The sequence below is a fragment of the Lagopus leucura genome, unplaced genomic scaffold (genome assembly GCF_019238085.1).
Source record: "Lagopus leucura isolate 7727_CA_CO unplaced genomic scaffold, USGS_WTPT01 Super-Scaffold_100004, whole genome shotgun sequence".
NCBI classification, from domain to species: domain Eukaryota; kingdom Metazoa; phylum Chordata; class Aves; order Galliformes; family Phasianidae; genus Lagopus; species Lagopus leucura.
Window position 1 is genome coordinate 27,558,161 of NW_024962264.1, and position 17,744 is coordinate 27,575,904.

A 17,744-nucleotide genomic window follows, 5' to 3' on the forward strand; every position below is an offset into this window, starting at 1 on the left:
TCTGATGCAGAAAATGGGTTTCTTCAAGTGCTTATCCACAGTGAAAAGCTGGCTGGGTAACAGTCACCAGAGAATAAGCAACACATCTCAAGTAGTTACATGGGAATACCCATCCTGCGTGCTCACAGAGGGTATGTGTCTTTCTGGAAGGTACTGTGAATTTGATGTCTTAGGGCTTAATCTCATAACTTGGATGAAACAATTTATCAAGATATTAAATGGTGCAGCAGTTGTCTGTGCAATGCCTATGGACCCTGCCAAAAGCAAGACTACGCAACTTCACTTAATTCTCTTTTTTTTTTTTTTTTTTTTGTAAGCTAAGTGAAGTAATTCTATTACATCTGTTATCAGCTGTGAGTATGTATGTATGTTTTTTGTTCTGTAGTTTTGTCCTTGCATGGTGCCCTGTTAATGGATAGTCATGTAAACTGTGAATCAGATCTCTCAAGTCTTTTTCAGGCATGTCCTCAACAGGCTTCACTTCTCTTTTGGTCTTAATGTGGTATACCTTAATTTCCTGCAGTGTTGGAAGAGGTTAATCAGTACTGGTTTAATGTGTTTCTGGTTTATTTTGTGCAGTTCTACTGCTGGATGGAATAGAGCTATCTAAAAAAAAAAAAAAAAAAAAACAAAAACAAAAACAAAAAAAACCAACCCAGATGAAGTAAAAAGGAAGTAAGGGATGACAAAGGAAAATGATAAGAGGCAAACAAGCTGCGGACTCTTTGCTAACCCAGCATTCAATCATTCTCCTCATCAATAAGTCACCTATTCCTGCTGGGTGCATCCTTCTTCTAGTTCATTCTTTCCCAAGTCAGCATGAAGCTCCTCATCGGTGCAGTGAGATATGAGTGATGCCACAGTCGAGAACTCTTCAATGCCTCACCTCTGCAGGTCACACCAGAGAACAGGGATGTCACTTCAAAATGTGTTTTTTTTTCTGTTGTCAAGCTGCTGGAGCTTCAAAGCGACTGTCTGCGCTTTCATGCGGTTTGATGCCTGTGTTTGTAGGGTTTATACATTAAAGCTGGCTTCAGAATGTCTCCGATAGCTAGTTAGCTCACTCCATGTAGGGCCAAAACCCTCCAAGAAACGTAAGACTTTTAGTTTCTCTGGCTTAATTTGGTTCTTGAAGGATGAGAGTAGAGAGATCATTGGTTCTAGCTGATGACAGGAATTTAAGTTGTTTCACAATTCTGAGATGTGGTCAGCACGAGATGATCTAAGTAGGCTGTGAGTAATGGCAATTTCTATTTTTTTTTTTTAGTACAAAATAGAAAATATTTCTCTTCTGGAAATGACCAGTGGAAGTTCTGAATCAATACAGTGAAGGATAGCAGAGTAGTGAAATACATGTCCTCAAATCCTCTTTCAGCAACTTCTTGGAGAGCATAAGATATTGAAGATCTGGAGTCTCTTAATGCTAACTTCAGCTTCAAAACCACCACTATTTTGACACTTAAAATGTCAGTTTCTTGCCATCATCATGCTGTGATTGTGCTGTGCTATCTTGTCCAAGAGGAGATTGCACTTTTTCTTTCAAAGGCTGTGCTTAATTTAGTTATGGAAGGTATGTTCTTTCATCCATTAAGCTGTGCTCTCATCAGAGCTCTTCAGAAGGAGTCTTATTTTTTAATCAGTGTTCATCCTCCAAGGACTTGGGGGAGTTTAAATAAGAGAATGATAGACTTCTCCTAGATGTCTCCATGCTGTTTCCTCTGAAACAAAAGTAGTAGGTCTGAGTCATCCTTTCAGTATTCCAGTTTTATGCTGACATCAATTGAGACACGCAGGATAAAACTGGAGTAATGCTTCAGTGAATCATCTCAGCAGAAACTCAGGGTTTGTAACATCCTACTATGCAGTGCTTCATGGAGCACACTGCTGCATGAACTATGGGTGCCTTTGCTGCATTAAATTAGTTCTTCAGAAAACTTCCTCATATTTTTGCTGGGATAGCAAGAAAGGGCAAAAGCAAAGGTGCAGCTTGTCCTCATCTATTTTTAGTCTTTACTTTCTGTGATTTATTATCTGAGACACTCTTTTTTTTTTTTTTTTTTCCCCTGAGAGCAGGCATTCATTGCAGTGTCTATTGAATATTTCCATTTATTCAATTAGGTTGAGAGATCTGAGCTTACAACATGAGACACTATAGTAAAGTTTTTGCAGTCTGTCGAATAGAAATTCCTCTTCTGTTAAAAGAGAACTGCTTTCTATGGAGAAAGTGTCAGAAACATCTTAATGTCTTTGTTTTATAAGTACCTTATTTTTTTTATCAATGCCTGTTGAAAACTGTATAGTGGTTTCATATTCGGAATATTGGTTTTCCGGCCTACAAAGGTTGAGGGAGCGATCAAGAGTTATCACATTGCTAGAGGGTATAAAAAATATAAAGTGTGATGAGAAGGGCTCAGTGTAACTACTAGCAGCACATAAAAATGAATAATGTGCAGATTAACAGTTTTGATGCTGTTTCCATTAGCCTTATCTATGAAAGCTACAGCAACTGCCTGCCCTGCCAGTTAGTCCTCTCATCTCCCCTGGCTCATTGCTATTTGTCCTCCTGGCTTGTCCAGGCTTCAGCACGAATCCTCAGCAAATGCTGATTTGCAGTGAAATGGGAGAGGGAAAAGAGAGAGGAAAAGTGTAGGAAGACTGGAGTTCACTGTCCAATTCTCCTGTCATGGAAGAAAATAAGATGGTTCAGGAACACTCTGTCTTATGTACAGGCTGTGTTGTCACGGGTGCTCCCACAATGTCCAGGAGGCAGGTTGATCTGTCTACATCTTCCCAATGGAAAAGGTGGGCACTTCAGTAAGAAGTAGTTGACAAACACAGCCAAATACTGCTTGATGTATCGTTAGTGCTATTCATCAGCATCACAAGCCTATAACAGGAGCATAACAGCAGTGGCTGGTGATAATTCTTCCCAACTGGCACGGAAATTGTGAGTGTGGTATTCATAACAGCTCCAGGTAAACAGTTTTGGGAGTGATCAACCTAGAAATACATGCAAGAAGTTTCTAGTTAAACCTCTACTAAATATTATAATCTGATTGCAATGCACACATCTGATAAAATGTCTCACAGTAAGTAGCGCAGAGCATGCTGTCCTTGTTGAGCCTGGGAGAGACAAAAGAAAATTACAAAGGTTAGAAACCAAGTCAAGCAATCAACCAGGTACCTGGCAACAACTACATTGTATGCTGTCAAATTAAAAGTAACCCACTAAAGATTTAAGCAGAGTGGGCAGTGCTCTTGCCCATTAGCTAAATGTCCCCACATAAACTCGTGATCGAACTGAATACATACTGTAAAATAAAAACAAATGTCAAACCCCTAAATGAGGCTGAGTTCTAAGTGAAGCTCAGGTATTACATTGGAAAATTATTGAGAAACTTTAGATGAGAGAGCAAAGTCATTTGGAGTGAAGATTTCTAGAACAACATATAGACAGCAACAGTGATGACAGTCATGTTCCCAAAGCCTTACGCTTCACCTTAATATGTTCTGTTGCAGTAGGAAAAGAATAAAGATAATTCCTGTTCCTGAATAAGGGAAACAAATGACTTCAAGCATGAGATTAATATCCTGTGGGCTTTTTTGATCTCAACTTTCTAAGATACAGAAACAAAGCAAAGAAGATCAACCTACCTGGTTGTTTTTTTAATATTTATTTATATATATGTGTGTACATACACTGTTGATGTTGACAAAACCCTTCAACTTGAAGAGAAATTGACCTGAAACAGAGGAGCGTAGAGTAGTTTCACTTATAGTTCAACCAAGAGGCAAGCTTTAATTAGGCCACATGACAGTAACCTCCATTTTAAGGAATGTCTTTTTACTTTGAATAATGCATTTGTTGCTAACATCTATGATGGGGTTTCATTTCAATGTGTAGACTTGATTCTTTTGACCTGGGAGTTCCTCTGAAGTGTTCAGTTTCAATTTGGCCGTCTACATGTCTGCACTGAGGAAGAAACATAATGGTGAAAACAGGCTTTGCAAAACCTCTCAGCCTTGGTTCTCTGCCCAATGATACACTAGAGGACTTGGCTATATGAATGTATATGTTCTTGAAATATCAGAGATGAAGAAAAATGGAAATCAGCATTATGTTCTCCCTCCCTTTGAAAACACTACTGTAACATGATCTTTGTTGCTGTTTGATGAGTAAAGACTGTGTCTACAGCCTATGTTGAACAGCAGGTCTGAAGAAGACCTCAAACACAGGAGCTACCAAGATTCAGTTCCTTGAATGTTCAGGGCTCTGAATTTGATGGATGAGCAATCACATCTACTTTTTCACTTCTGCTTTTTCTACTTTTTTTTTTTTTTTTTGTAGAAGTGTGGCCACCCTAAGAGTTAACAGGGGGTGGTCACTTTTCAGAATTGACAGTGTAGATACAGGCTGGTGGGGCAGTCTTTTTGTACTTAGCTCCTGTCTGAACAGAGGGTTTGGGAAACATCTTCATTCCTCACAGAAACTCTCCAACGGAAGATTTTTTTTCCAAGTGGATTTCATGTTCCAGTAGCAACAATGTTGTGAAGTGTTTGTTCTTTGTGTGTGTGTGTGTGTGCATGCAGTAGAGGATTTTTCTTTTTAAGACAAGAAAAAGAAGTGGAGATAAGTTCCAAGATTTTTTTTATTATACAGAAATGAGAGGACTTTTGTTTGTTTATTTTTGTTTTAATGTATTTTACTAATTGCATTTATATAACTTTTTCCTTTCTCTCATTTTTGGCCTTCTGACACTTCTAAAGTTTATCAGCATGTTGAAAGATAGGAGTTTTCAAGTGTTGGAGGGCTGGGCTTGTTTTCTCTGAAGTCACTGGGAGGTTTCTGACTGACTTTAGCAGGGAGGGGGAAGGTGAGCAATCCTTGCAAGCTGACATCAGACAAGAAGATGAATACCTCCCTGCTCATCTTCTGAGAATGTTTTCTCAGCCACTCCTTTTACTTCTTCACTTCTTTGCTCAGAAGAACTATTCATTGTTCTCCACTCATGCCCCAGTCCCTCACTCATATGTCTATGACTAAGGTTCTCAGTGCTCCAACTCTTTAAATCATAGAGGTGCTGAGTGGAAATGACATTGTGAGGTTATCCAGTCTAATCTCTCACTCAGTCTCTCATTAAACAATATTTGTGCAAGAACCTTACAAACATCAATCTTCTTTACCAACTGACAGTATCTGATAAAAAATTCAAGACATCTGCAGCGATGTGATCGCTCCAGTTTAATTTCTGTTCTTTTTAGTCATTCTTTCTACTTAATTGGAACTTCCTCTCTAGTTAATTGGAACTATGGTAGGTTGCTAAGTCTTTCAGCTGGCCCCTTCCTTATTTTTATCTTCTTTCCCTCCGCTGAGTTGTCCAACTTCTTGTCAGTGAATAAATTGCTTGTTGTAGTGCTAGTTCTTGAGGTAAGATCTTTTGAAAGACTTAACTTCTGTCTGTCTCCTATATGAATTAGTATTTTTCCTTTTTGGCCTCGCGAAGAGCCCAACTTTTTTTTTTTTACTGCACCCAAGATCATTGAGCACACCTGCAAGAGGAGGACAACAAAGCACTACGGATGTAATCCTGCGTACGAGCTAGGAAGCAGTGCTTTGTTGGTATTTATGTTGGAGTGCTCTGCAATAAAAAATATCTCCTGAGTCATGCAATATTTGTTTTTCCACTACTCTCTCGAAGATAGCAACTCTGCTGCCTAGTGATTAGGATAATAAAAAATAGAGTAAGAAAACTTGTTCTTCCTACCCACCACAGACAACAGGGCAGCCATATCACAAGTTTTCCTCAGCTTGATATGGCTGTTTCTTCCTATGAGTGAAGAAGATAAAGACAGAGCGATCATACAAGGGCAGGTGAGAAGAAGAGCATGGAATGGTGGGTATGGAGAAGACAACCAAAGGGAAGAGAACTGCGAGGTATTCACTTGTAAGGAGCCATGGTGAGCTTCCAGACAGAGAGCTGAGACAGCAGCAGAAACATTCATTAGAATGACTGTTTTAGCTTATTGGACAATTAGCCTGATAATTGTGCCACTTACTTATTAAAATGGTCCCAATATGTATTAATGAAGTTAATGGATGCTATACAAGAAAATTAATAATGAAATTATTTTAGAAATACTCTGAATATGCAATCTCTTTCAGTCATGATGCAGAACATCTCTGTAGGATGTTTAAGTAAGCTGCAAATCACTGTGTCACAGTATCAGGCACACTTGCCACTGTTCAAAAGCCATCCTTGCTTCTCAGAAAGAAAAATATGTTCTGAGTGTAATACCTCTTGCCATTGGGATTGTAGCGGGAGCCTTAGGGTGTTTGCACTTACTGAAACAGAGGGGTTCTTCAGCTTTGTAGTGAGGGGTGCACATTGGTGGAGGCGTTGCAGTGCTTTGCTTCTACCGACAGCAGGGCAATATGTTGCTTGTCTCAGCCTTGTCTTCCTTTGTGTTCTGCCTCTTCATCAAATGTAGATGATGCCTTTGCCTACAGGCCATGGCATTCCTATTTATGGCCTGCTCAGCATAATGTCAGAGGAGGTTAAGAAACCTTCACCCAAGGAAACCAACTATTATTCTCTTGCTATAAAACAAAGGTCATTGGGGCTGCACGTACCTATTGAAATTAGTGCAAGATGGGAGAAGTTAAAACCACCCAGGTGTGATTGCTGAGACAGGGATAGCCAGCAGGCCAAGGATCATGAAGGAGTAATGCAGCCTTGAGGAAGTCATAAAGTCCTAAGGGAAAAGGCATCATTCTGATGACAATTTGGCAACATCAAGGATCAGCGTTTTATTTTGCAGCAATGGAGGCAGCCCCTTTCTCACCTGCATAGAGAGGGGCACATCAGTTGCCCTGCTGGGATGGTGAATGTGCCAATTCCCAGTCTCCTGGTTTGTTAGTCTATTACTACTGCACCTATTAGTCAGTAAGTAATTGACATGCCCTAAGTATCCAGCTTGTGGAGTTTGTGCACAGCTCCCACACCAGCCCAGAGGGAGGGCTGCGTATCTGTGAAACTAAGGCTTTCTTATTCATTTTTAATGAGCCTGGGGCACCATCTTTCTGTCAGGTCTGCCTCCCCTATGCTGGGCAGCCATCAACATTGCTGCTTCAGCAACTGCTCCATCCCCTACCTGCTGCTCTGCCTGCTCTGGGAGTGTTTTGCAGTCAAATCAGTTCCTTTCACCAGCTCTGTGCTCATGCTGACACAGCAGACAGAAACAAGTGGTCTGGCAGTGGCTGCTTAATGTCATGGTGCTCTTTTTGGATCTCTACAGCCTGCAGTAAGAGCTGAAATGCCATGCAGACCTGCAGTAGGTTGACCAGGTGGGGTTGCTCTCAGCAGAAATACAGCTTCAGCCTGCTGGTTGTACAACCTCTGTGCCCCAGACAAGTCTGGGGCTGGAATCTATGAATCCTGCCTCCAACAGCTATGCTAATACTCCAGCTACACTTTCCAGCCAGACACGAATGATTTGAACTGATTCGTGTGGAGCAGTCTGCCTCCTGGGCAGCTGTACGTCTAAAGATGCAATATTTAATGCCTCCATTAACTGTCTTTTTATCAAAGGGGCAGGATATCGCTCGCCTCAGTGGATGCCTTGGCTTTATGATGGTATTACTTGTTTTTAAAGGACAAGCTGTTCTGAATGATACAAAGTAGTCCAGTACTTAAAACTAACTTGGATGTTGCATAATGAAGGCTAACTTCTAATGGACTCTTTTCTAATGGAAAACTTTGTAAACCTGACAAATCTAATAAAATAAAGGTAATTAAGCCTTGCGTTCCACGCATTTTTAGCACATGAACAATATGTGTTCAGGAAGAATAAAGCTTCACTGAAAATGCAGGGGAAATAATTACACCTGGTATTCATGGGGCTGTAACAAGATATTGTTTACAGATCTCCGCTGGTTGTGAAATTGTCTATACTGAAGAAACTGGATGTACTAGAAACTAAAAATTGAAGGAGCGTAAAACATGTAATACTGTAGTTACAAGCCACATAAAATCTTATTGGATCTGTGATAAATATTTGTGCCGTAGCAATTTTACTAGTTTACAAACTACTTTCCCTGGGGGATGGTTAAAGAATACAAGGACACCTTATTTATTGGTTTTAAAGTCTAGCTGCTCCCAAGACCCATGATGAGAGTGTAACATACGTATTCTCTAAAGTATCCAATTAACTGTTTAGTTTTGTATTGAAAAGATTCTTTTTTGATTAAAGTTGCTGTCAGTAGGCAGATGCATCATCTGCCAGTCTACATAAATAAAAGCAGAATAGGTCCCCAAACCGATGTTGCTTTGAAATTGAAACCATATATTAAAGAAAATTCCCCATGGGGAGTGGGAGACTGTGGTTCAGAGTTTAATGAAAACACAGATACTGCATTCAACTGTAGTACAGCACTTTTAGAAGTTGTCTGTGGGACTGGGGATAAGTCGTACTGCACATCTAGAAAGTGTTTACCTCAAACTCTCAAACTCCCAATGTACGCTTTGGGGATGGAGGATGGGGAGTGAGTGTGTTTGAAGACTGAGATAAGATCTCCTGAGAGGCAAGGAAATATTTTCTCTATTCATGTATTTTAAACTTCAGGAAGAGCTCATTTGGGCAATTTGGGCAGGTAGGTTTGTTTTTTTTTTGTTTTTTTTTTTTTTTTTTTTTTTTTTGGTTTGGTTTGTTTTAACAATAACAAAAGCATTTACTCAGCTAATTTCTTATTTATTTGTCTTTGTTCTTCATTGATTGTTCCTTTTCTCCCATTCTTTTAATTTGTATCCTAACCTTTCTTTGTGTATGAAAGGTATGTAAAATATTAAAACTGAAAATTAGTCTTTTCTTTAGAATACTGTCTCTTTTTCCTCTACTGCTTTTTCTTAAAACTGCAAACTTGCTCCTAGCTCAGCTCTCCAGAAGAAGAGTGTACCTTCACCTTTTTCTCATAGCCTCCTATCTGCTAACTTCCTTTTGTTCACTAACTAGTGAGAAGGATTATCCCTTGTGCTAGAATACAAGTGTTTCAATTATTCCTTACAGAAATCCTTGCTAATTGTCTTTCAGGTCAAACAGTCTCAGGATGCATGTTAGCACTGAGTCATCTCTGTGGATCCAGAAGAATTCATTTGGAAAAGAAGACGAAGAAGCTGCCCTGAGCCACCACAAATGATCTGCCACAACTACACTAGTGAGGATGAACACTTAAGAGCCTGGTGTAAACCTCTGTGCTGAATGCCTAGCTGATGGTATACAAGAAAACAGGAAGGTGAGATAAAATGATGTCTTTCACCATGAAGTGGTGGTGCAGCCTTCTGTAGTGCTGGTGCTGTGTGATACCAAAAGCTATCAGTATTTCTTCTCTAAATGAAAAATCTTCTATCCACCTTTTTGGGGGAACAGAGGTAGGGAAAGTAGAAAGGGATTGCTATAGAGAACAGATATATCCTTGTGGTTCCATGTTGGATGGTGACAAGAACAGTTATAGTTGAGGGAACGTGTTTCTATTTCAAAACCAAAGCTGGCTGGGAAGCTACCCAGAAATCTGGATACAGCCTCTTTAAATTCAGGGCATACAGAGGAACCAAGGATTGCTTGGCTCTTTGGTCACTTAGACTTTTGTGTATGTTTAGACTCAAGACAATGGTCAGCATCCAAACACCTACTGAGTCAAGGAAAGCAGGGAGCAGCAAGCTGCTGCGGATACTCACAGTGCAGCTCCATTCATTGCATGTGCAAGGGTTTGTTTGGCATGTAGCTGGTGATGCTTGCACCCCTGGAGTTGTTTTGGGGTTTGCAGCAGAATTACTTTTGTTGGAGTAAGTACTACCACGTGTATATTCTGCACAACATATTACTGAAATTAAATGAAATAGCAAGAGGATTATTGAAGTGACAGTCCTAGCCAAAATGCTCAGGGGAACAAGGTTTTCTATGCCGATTCTCAGAGTCATGGAGGGGCACAGCCCCACTGAGGCAGTTTTGCCCATATGCTGCAGTCAGTTAATTGGAAACTGGACATATCTGAACAGTTAAATGCCAGGGCAGGAAGTGCCTTGCAGCTGTAAATAACTTCCTGGAATCCCATCCACTTAAGCACCCTTAACTGACTGATCACTTTCTATTAGTTATCTGGTCAGGCCCAAGATTAAATCAAAGCTTTGCAACCTGCTGGGACAGCTCTCACAACCACAGGAGCTTACAGGCAATTTGGCCAGTGGGCCAGCCAAGGCAGTTCACAGACACAGAGAGGTAAATTCATTTACCAGCCCTCTCCCCCTTTATACTTTTGAAACAGTGGCATAAATAGACAAACCAGTCTGCAGCACATCACGTGATTTTTGTTTGTGTGTTGTGTATTATAATTCTACAAGCCCAAGCTGGAAAATTTATTATTTCTTCACTTGTGTTGGCATACAAGTGGGAAAACTCCTGCTTCTACCTGATCTCAACAGATGTTTAATCTAGCTGCTATCTCTATAACCTGAAAAAAGTAGCCAGAAAGATAAGCAGTGAAAGATAAATTGCATTCCAGAATTGTCATTGCTCTACCTTCTCTGGTTTCTAGTACCTTGAGGAAAGAACAAGTGTGTTTTGCAGCATGTCTTGAAAGTCATCAGTCCATAGCAGCTAAGGAATAATGTGAAATGCTTGCAGTCTGTGTCCAGCAAGCAACTAATATCCAGGCTGAACACTCAAAAAAACCCCTATGATTTGTGTTGGGAAATGGTTTATTCCCATATCTCGGTCATCATGAGCAGAGAGGAGGTTGGCCTCAGCTCTCCCAGTTTTAATTAGTGTCTATATTGTGTTTTGTTGTACGTCTCCATCTCTTTCAGAGAAAAGCATCAGAATCTGAATTGCCCCTATTGCAGTATTTATTAATTCTGTTCAGTTTTTTAAAGGTAGTAAATATTAAGAAGTTGTAAGCCCAAAGGAAAAAGTCATTTATCAGTTGAAATCCATGCGTGCAGTCAAAATCAGAGGCATTTTGCTAGATCATCATTACAAGAACATAAACCAAACAGCTGTACAAAATGTAGCAGACCACCCTAGCTCCTATCCTAATATATACAATGCAGAATTTTCTGTGAACTGTCTTCAGCAGAACAAGGTTGCTCTTTGCAAGGTGCATAAAGGGTTTGCTTCTTCATCTGCAGTGCTCAGATAGGCATGTAGAGATTTGTTCTTCAGCTACTGGAGTCAATAATTTGAATCGGTTGAAATCATAATAGGAAACTCCAGGTCAGACCCTTGGTATGTGCCAGATCATCAGTGCATTCAGTAAAGTACTGCTTTTGGGGAGGTGATGGACCCATATCCTTTAAGCTGTGTAAAAGAGGACTTCACACTTAGGGCACACCAGGTGCACCCTTTAGGGCTCCAGCTTCAAGCTGAAGTGATCACAAAAGCTCAAAGGAGTTATACAGCTTTCTTTCACGCTAGCCTAGCTAAACTTTTATTGCTTCCTCTGCTCATGCTCTTTCCTAAAGCTCTTATTGAAAGGAAGAGCAAATTAGAAAAAGTTAATGTACAGTAAATGATTTGATGGTGACTCTTTTTATCATGGTTTCATATGTAGGGCATGGTCTGTTTTGTTAGGACTTTTCTGGAAAATTGCTTCAACGACTGGAGCTGGGAAAAATGCCCACAGAAAAGTCAGAAGCTCTTACAGCTCTGAGACGCATGGTAGGAACTATGGCAGGCATGGCCAACCTTCATGCGGCCTGGCACAGCTCAGACTGTGGCCACCCCTGCTCTGCGCCATCATAGTGGCAGCTCTGCCCCGCCGAGTGGCCAAGTCCCAGGCACACGCACGTGGCACAGCAGCAATCAAACATCAAGGTGATGTTCATGCTGTCTGGGATGAAAGCAGGGCACGGAGCATGGTGTGGTGCTAACTCAAGTTATGGCAAATAAGTTTATGCATTTTGATATGTTGGCTGAACACAGTCCTGTAAACAGCAAAAAATACGCAGCTGTGCTTTCCATTTTAATACAGGAATTTGAGAATAGGTTTCAAGATTGACAAAAAAATCATACTTTTTTTTTTGTTTATTTGTGACTTCATTTTCAGTCAATACAAATACATTTGAAAATTTGTAACTTTCCAAATGGAATATATGGAGTTGCAAAAATCTGACCATGTTTCTTTACACCTTTATAAGCTTCTTTTACCAAAGAGAACTATCCTTTGCTTTGCAGTCACACCTTATTCGCGTCATTGCTTTTTGGCAGTAAGGACATTTCCGAACAACTATTTTGAAAGATGAAGTAGAGAAAGAGTAATGTTTCATCAAAAATCTGATGAATACCTTGAAATACCAAGAATTGCAGCCACAGCCATCAAACCAGCCTGATGCATTAGTTTCACAAAAACAAGGTCACGTATCCCACTAGTTTTATGTTTTTATTGCTTTCTTTTTAAAATATGTTTCAATACAAAAACATTGAATACTAAAATAAATGTGGTTACTTTATGTACATTAACTGTAGCATATATTTTATGAAGACCGTTCCAAAAGTAATGCTTCCTATTCTATTCTGTTGGTCCATGACATCAGAGGTGGATTGTGGTGTTATCACATCAGAGGCTGAACCTTTCCACCAGTATTCCCTTACATGTTGCTGCCATGTGGCAGATGGCAGCGGAGGGGCAGTCTGACAGAATGGCATCAGACATGGAAGTGTGGATGGAGCAAAAGTGTGTCACTGAATTCCTCAATGTGGAAAAAAAAACTGCACCCATTGACAATCATCAGTGCTTGATGAATCTTTATTGAGACCAACCAGTAGACGTGAGCACAGTGAAGTGGTGGGCAGTGTGTTTCAGCAGTGGCAACAGTGGATCACCTCTGCCGATGCAGATTGTTACAAGCACAGCATGCAGGCTCCTGTTCATTGCTGGTGAAAATGCATTAGTAATAGTTGTGGCTGTTGAAGAAGTGTGTTTTGTAGCTGCGAATTTGCTCTATCAAACAGTGTTGCTGTGCTCTTTGTATCTGTGGTGGTTTCCGTGAAAGTAAATAGGAGACATTACTTTTGTAGTCACCTATGTATATGCAGCCCCAGGCAATTCCTCTTCATTCAGTGCAGCCTAGGCAAGCCAAAAGGTTGGACATCCATGAGCTACTGCAAGCATATCTCACCCTCTGCAGCCAGGAGGACAGTTCTCACTCACTCAATCACTCACCCCCATGTATCATCCCTGATGTGGCTTGCTGAAATGCTTCCGCAGCGCACTATGCACCAAGCTGCACTCCTGCACAGCACAAATGGGTAGAAACCTGTGTAACGCACAAAGCATTTGCTCTGTAGCAAGGTTACAAACCTCCTACTATACAGTGTTCCCATAAGTCTTGCTTCCAGGCCCAGAGGAATTCTTGTCTTGAGCACTGTACTGAAGAAAATGGATGTATTTCCATCAGTAATTATCAAGCAAAGTATGAGTCCTTCTTAATGTCTTGCAAAATATAAGTAGGGTGCTAGGTTACTGATGAGAAAAAGGAAGAGTTGATCAGAGCCGCCTACAACTGGCATGGTGGAAAGATAGAAAACCTGCCACAAACTCTCATGTAAGAGAGACAGGCCATGCTTAATCAAAGCTGACACAAAATCAAGACTTTTCAAGGCAATACCTGCAGTGGAAGATAAGTATTCAGACACTGTCAGTCTCTGCAAACATCTCTTGGTGCTACCAGGTAAAAAAAATTCCCCATCAGCAATATGTGATTTTTATTCCACTGTACATGTCACCAAACAAGCCTTTCTTGAAACTTTGCTGCAGAAATTTATGAGGAGAAGTTAATTATCCAGTACTTTGGTTTCAAAATAGCATCTCCAAGGGAAAAAAAGACCAAAACACTCGAGGTTAGGCAGCCAGGGAGAAATAAAGTAAGGAAGGAGAGCACAGAAAAAAACTGAGATAACAAAGCTCAATTTAGTAAGGCAGACAAGGTCAAACTCTACCTTTTTTCTAAGCAGATGTTAACGCCAATAGGTTTCATCAGGACTGCAAGAACATAAGCTGTAAGAGAATGTCTGTAGTCCTGAATTGTTCTGGTGACAAAGGCAGGTGTTGGTGTCCAGCTAGGAAGCAGGATATTTATTGAGATGACCAAATGAATTCAGCAGATGTAATCTTCCTGCTTTTGCTTCCAAAAGCAAAGCTTTTGATTCTGTTTCTTACAGTATCCTTCTCATACCTGGACAAATTGTCCAGAATACAGCTAGACAAGTACATAATACGATGGGTGAACATTGGCTGATGGGTGAACACTGGCTGATGGTTCAGGCTCAAAGAATTACAATAAAATGTGCTTACCTTAGATTGGTTTTCCAGGGCTCAAGGAAACATACACTAATATATAGGCACAATGCTACATTCTTTCCAGGACATAAGAAAGGATTCTTTGCCAATAACTCAAAAGATATGACTGGAGGGTCAGTCTGTGTGTTAGGCAAAGGTTTTTCACCAGAGGGTGGTGGGCCTGACACAGGTTCCCCAGAGCAGTGGACGTGACTCCAAGCTGTCACAATTCAAGAAGCATTTGAACAGCACTCTGAGACATACAGTTTGGTTTTTGGGTGGTCCTGTGTGGCTCAGAGTTGGACTCTGATCTTTGTGGGCTCCATCCAACTCAGAGTATTCCGCAAGTGTCTGATGTGAAGTCTGAACATAGCAAATGTTGGCTTGTTTGGGAGAGAAGTAAAATGACAAATGGAAACAGCTTCCAAAGGTATGTCTTGGGTGTTTTGGTGTTCCTGGATCACTGGGTTAAAAGTAACAGAGACCCCATTTTTTGGTATAAAAACGTGCATGCACTTTTTCAAAATGTATGTTTTTTAAGCATGCTGTTTCATGTTTGTTTCACATGCCACATGCTGGATAATAATAGGAGAGGTATCAGTCATTTTCAAACACAACTCAAATGAAACAAATCCTGATTACCTATGCAAAGAGCATTGTATGACAGTGCTGTAAATGCAATTGCATTTCTATCTCAGTGTGTATTGCTTTCTTCAAGCATATTTTAGGCAGCTAGTGCTGCTTAGGTCAAAGCTGCTAGTTAACCTCTGAATCTTTTGTTTTATGCTGTGGTGGCAGCAACTATGTGCCATCTTTTTCCCTTGTCCTTAGGTTTTTACTTAACGACATGACCACAGTTTCCAGTATTTCCAACCTGTTGAATATCACATGCCTTTCAGATTGTCAGTATCTGTGTGAGCCCTCTCTTTTCTCCTGAGTTTTTAGGGCAGATGTCAGTGTCCTGCAAAGCAGCACAATGTATTATCGGTGTAACTCATCTCTTCAGAAAGTGTTCTGGAACAACTTAAGGCTTGAGTTGTTGGGCCTTTCATCAGCAACCTGCTGCCTTTACTACCTGGCAGCTTTGTCCTCATACCTTCACCTCTGATGTTCATTTGTGATGCTTTTTGCTCTTAATGTATCTTACTGTGGTGTCATTTTGTTCTAGTACTTGCTCCTGTCTTGTCTTTCTCTAATACTCCATTAGAGTATTAGAGAAAGAGCCATTGCTATTCAGTAACATTTCTCTAGGGGTTTATCTGTCTTTCCCAATAGTTTCGTCTTTAATTTTAGTCTTCTTTGTTCACAAAAAAATTCCCTCATTACTAGACTTCCAAAGCTATGTGTGGATGACAGACGTCTCAGAAATGTAATGTAAGAAATTAGCTTCTATTTCTTCTGCTTCTCAATCACTGGCTTCTTTTCTAGAGAAACTATCTGCTGTCTTCTCATGTGTTGGGTGTTGCACAGAGGATCAACCTGCTGGGAGCACTTTGTGAGACACTGCTACTGAAAAAACATTCAGATCTTTTTTAGTGGCTTTTTGTCTCTACAGAGAAACTTGAAAATTAAGGATTTTTTCCTGCATTTATGTTCTCACTTAACTGTGCAAAATTGGATGGTATGGTGAATATGTCAGACTTCAGTTGAACATCATCAGAAACTAGGTTCATGTTCTGGTTATTGATCATATGTACTTAATAAGAGTGCTAATACTTCAGTCACTGGGCTCCTCAGTTTTGGTAGCTCACTGGCTGTAATCTTAAGGTGATCTTGCTTTTTGGCAAATAGGGTTGAGAAGTTCTGATTTTGGAAGCAGCATGTTAAAGTGCAAAGCACCTGGTGTTATTACATTCATTCTCCTTGAGACATCACTTGCCTTTTTTTCAAAGTATAGTGTTTATTTCTCAAAAGGAAATTAAAACTTGTGTAATATGTAGTTGATGTGATTCATAGACATTTGCATTTTCCAATTATTTCTGAAAAACCCTGAGATAGTGGATCTGTGGGCAGGCTGGGTAGCAGTCAACTAGCTTCTTCTCTGATTTTCTGTTGATAGGTCACTCACATTGTTTGTTGCTTGGGGACAGAGGTGTTTGTGAAGTCTCAGACTGTGGTTTGGAAAAAAAGAACTCTTTCCAGTTCACTAATTGGAATAAGAATGTTGGTAATTTCTTTTTGGTGCTTTTATTCCATTGTGAAGATATTTCCATTGTTTTCCCCCCTCAGGTCACATGCATATGACTTCATGTTCTAAAACCAATTTATGATGAAATCTGCATCAAAAATGATGCTGAAATTGATGAAATAATGGCTTTTAAATATTGATATCTAAATAACATTTAGAAATAGAGTACAACATTCATATTTATAAATAGTAATGCCACTGCTAGTGGGAGGTATTGCTCTATTACTTCTTGCCCTAGAGATCTGTAGGCCCACAAACAAGATCTGTTTGTGTGCTTGATGCTCTTGTGAACTTACCCATGCTGTCCTTGGAACCTCCCCACCACAACTCAGCACCTGTGGTGGGTGTTTTTGGGAGCGTCTTAAAGCATGTCCATGTGGAGGCCCCTGAGGGTCCATAAGCCTTTCCCTTGGTAATCTGTATGTATGTCTTTAATCTGGACCCTCTTTGAGAAGGAAAACTCCCTGCAACTGTAGAGAAAGCTACACTTACACCCCTGCACAGCAGCAGGCTGAGGAAAGGTTATTTCCACTTCTCTGGGGAGGAAAAACTGAGAATGTGAAGCACATGTCAGTAATTTTTGCCACGCAGTAGGTCAGTTCTTGATACGAAAATCTTCATTGCTAGCCTGTTTAAAATCTGTATTGGTGGCTGCAAAAATTTGTGGCCTTCTAGGATGTGATCTAGATCATAAACAACTCGTGGTCCCAGTTTGAGTTGTCTCCATTTGTAAACTTGCATATGTATTCCATGCTGCATGCAGTAGCATGAACTTCCCTGCGGACTTGCAGCAAAATGCTGTATGATCCTCCCTAGAGTCTCATAGGCTGCTTGTTACTTCTGTTTTAATAGTGTGCCTTTCAAAGGAGAGACTGAGGGCGATGATCCACGATGTAGCCCTCATCTGGTTTCTAGACTTTCCCCCGTCCACAGCAGAGAGCTTATTGAAGCCACAGGCTGTCAGACTCAATTATTTGCAATACATCTTAATAGAGCTTGTAGTTTTCCTAAAAACAACAGCAAAAAATATTGCCACTGGGGTCAATTGTCCTTTCTTGAAAATTGGTTTCATGGAATTCATCTCTCCCCAGGAGATTTGAGGCACTCCTGGAATTACTGCATAATCAACTCATGTCTTCTCTGGGGACTACACTACTATGAAATCAAATAATGTTGTAATCTCTATGTGAAAACCAACATCAGTCAGCACCTTTGATCTCAAAGGTT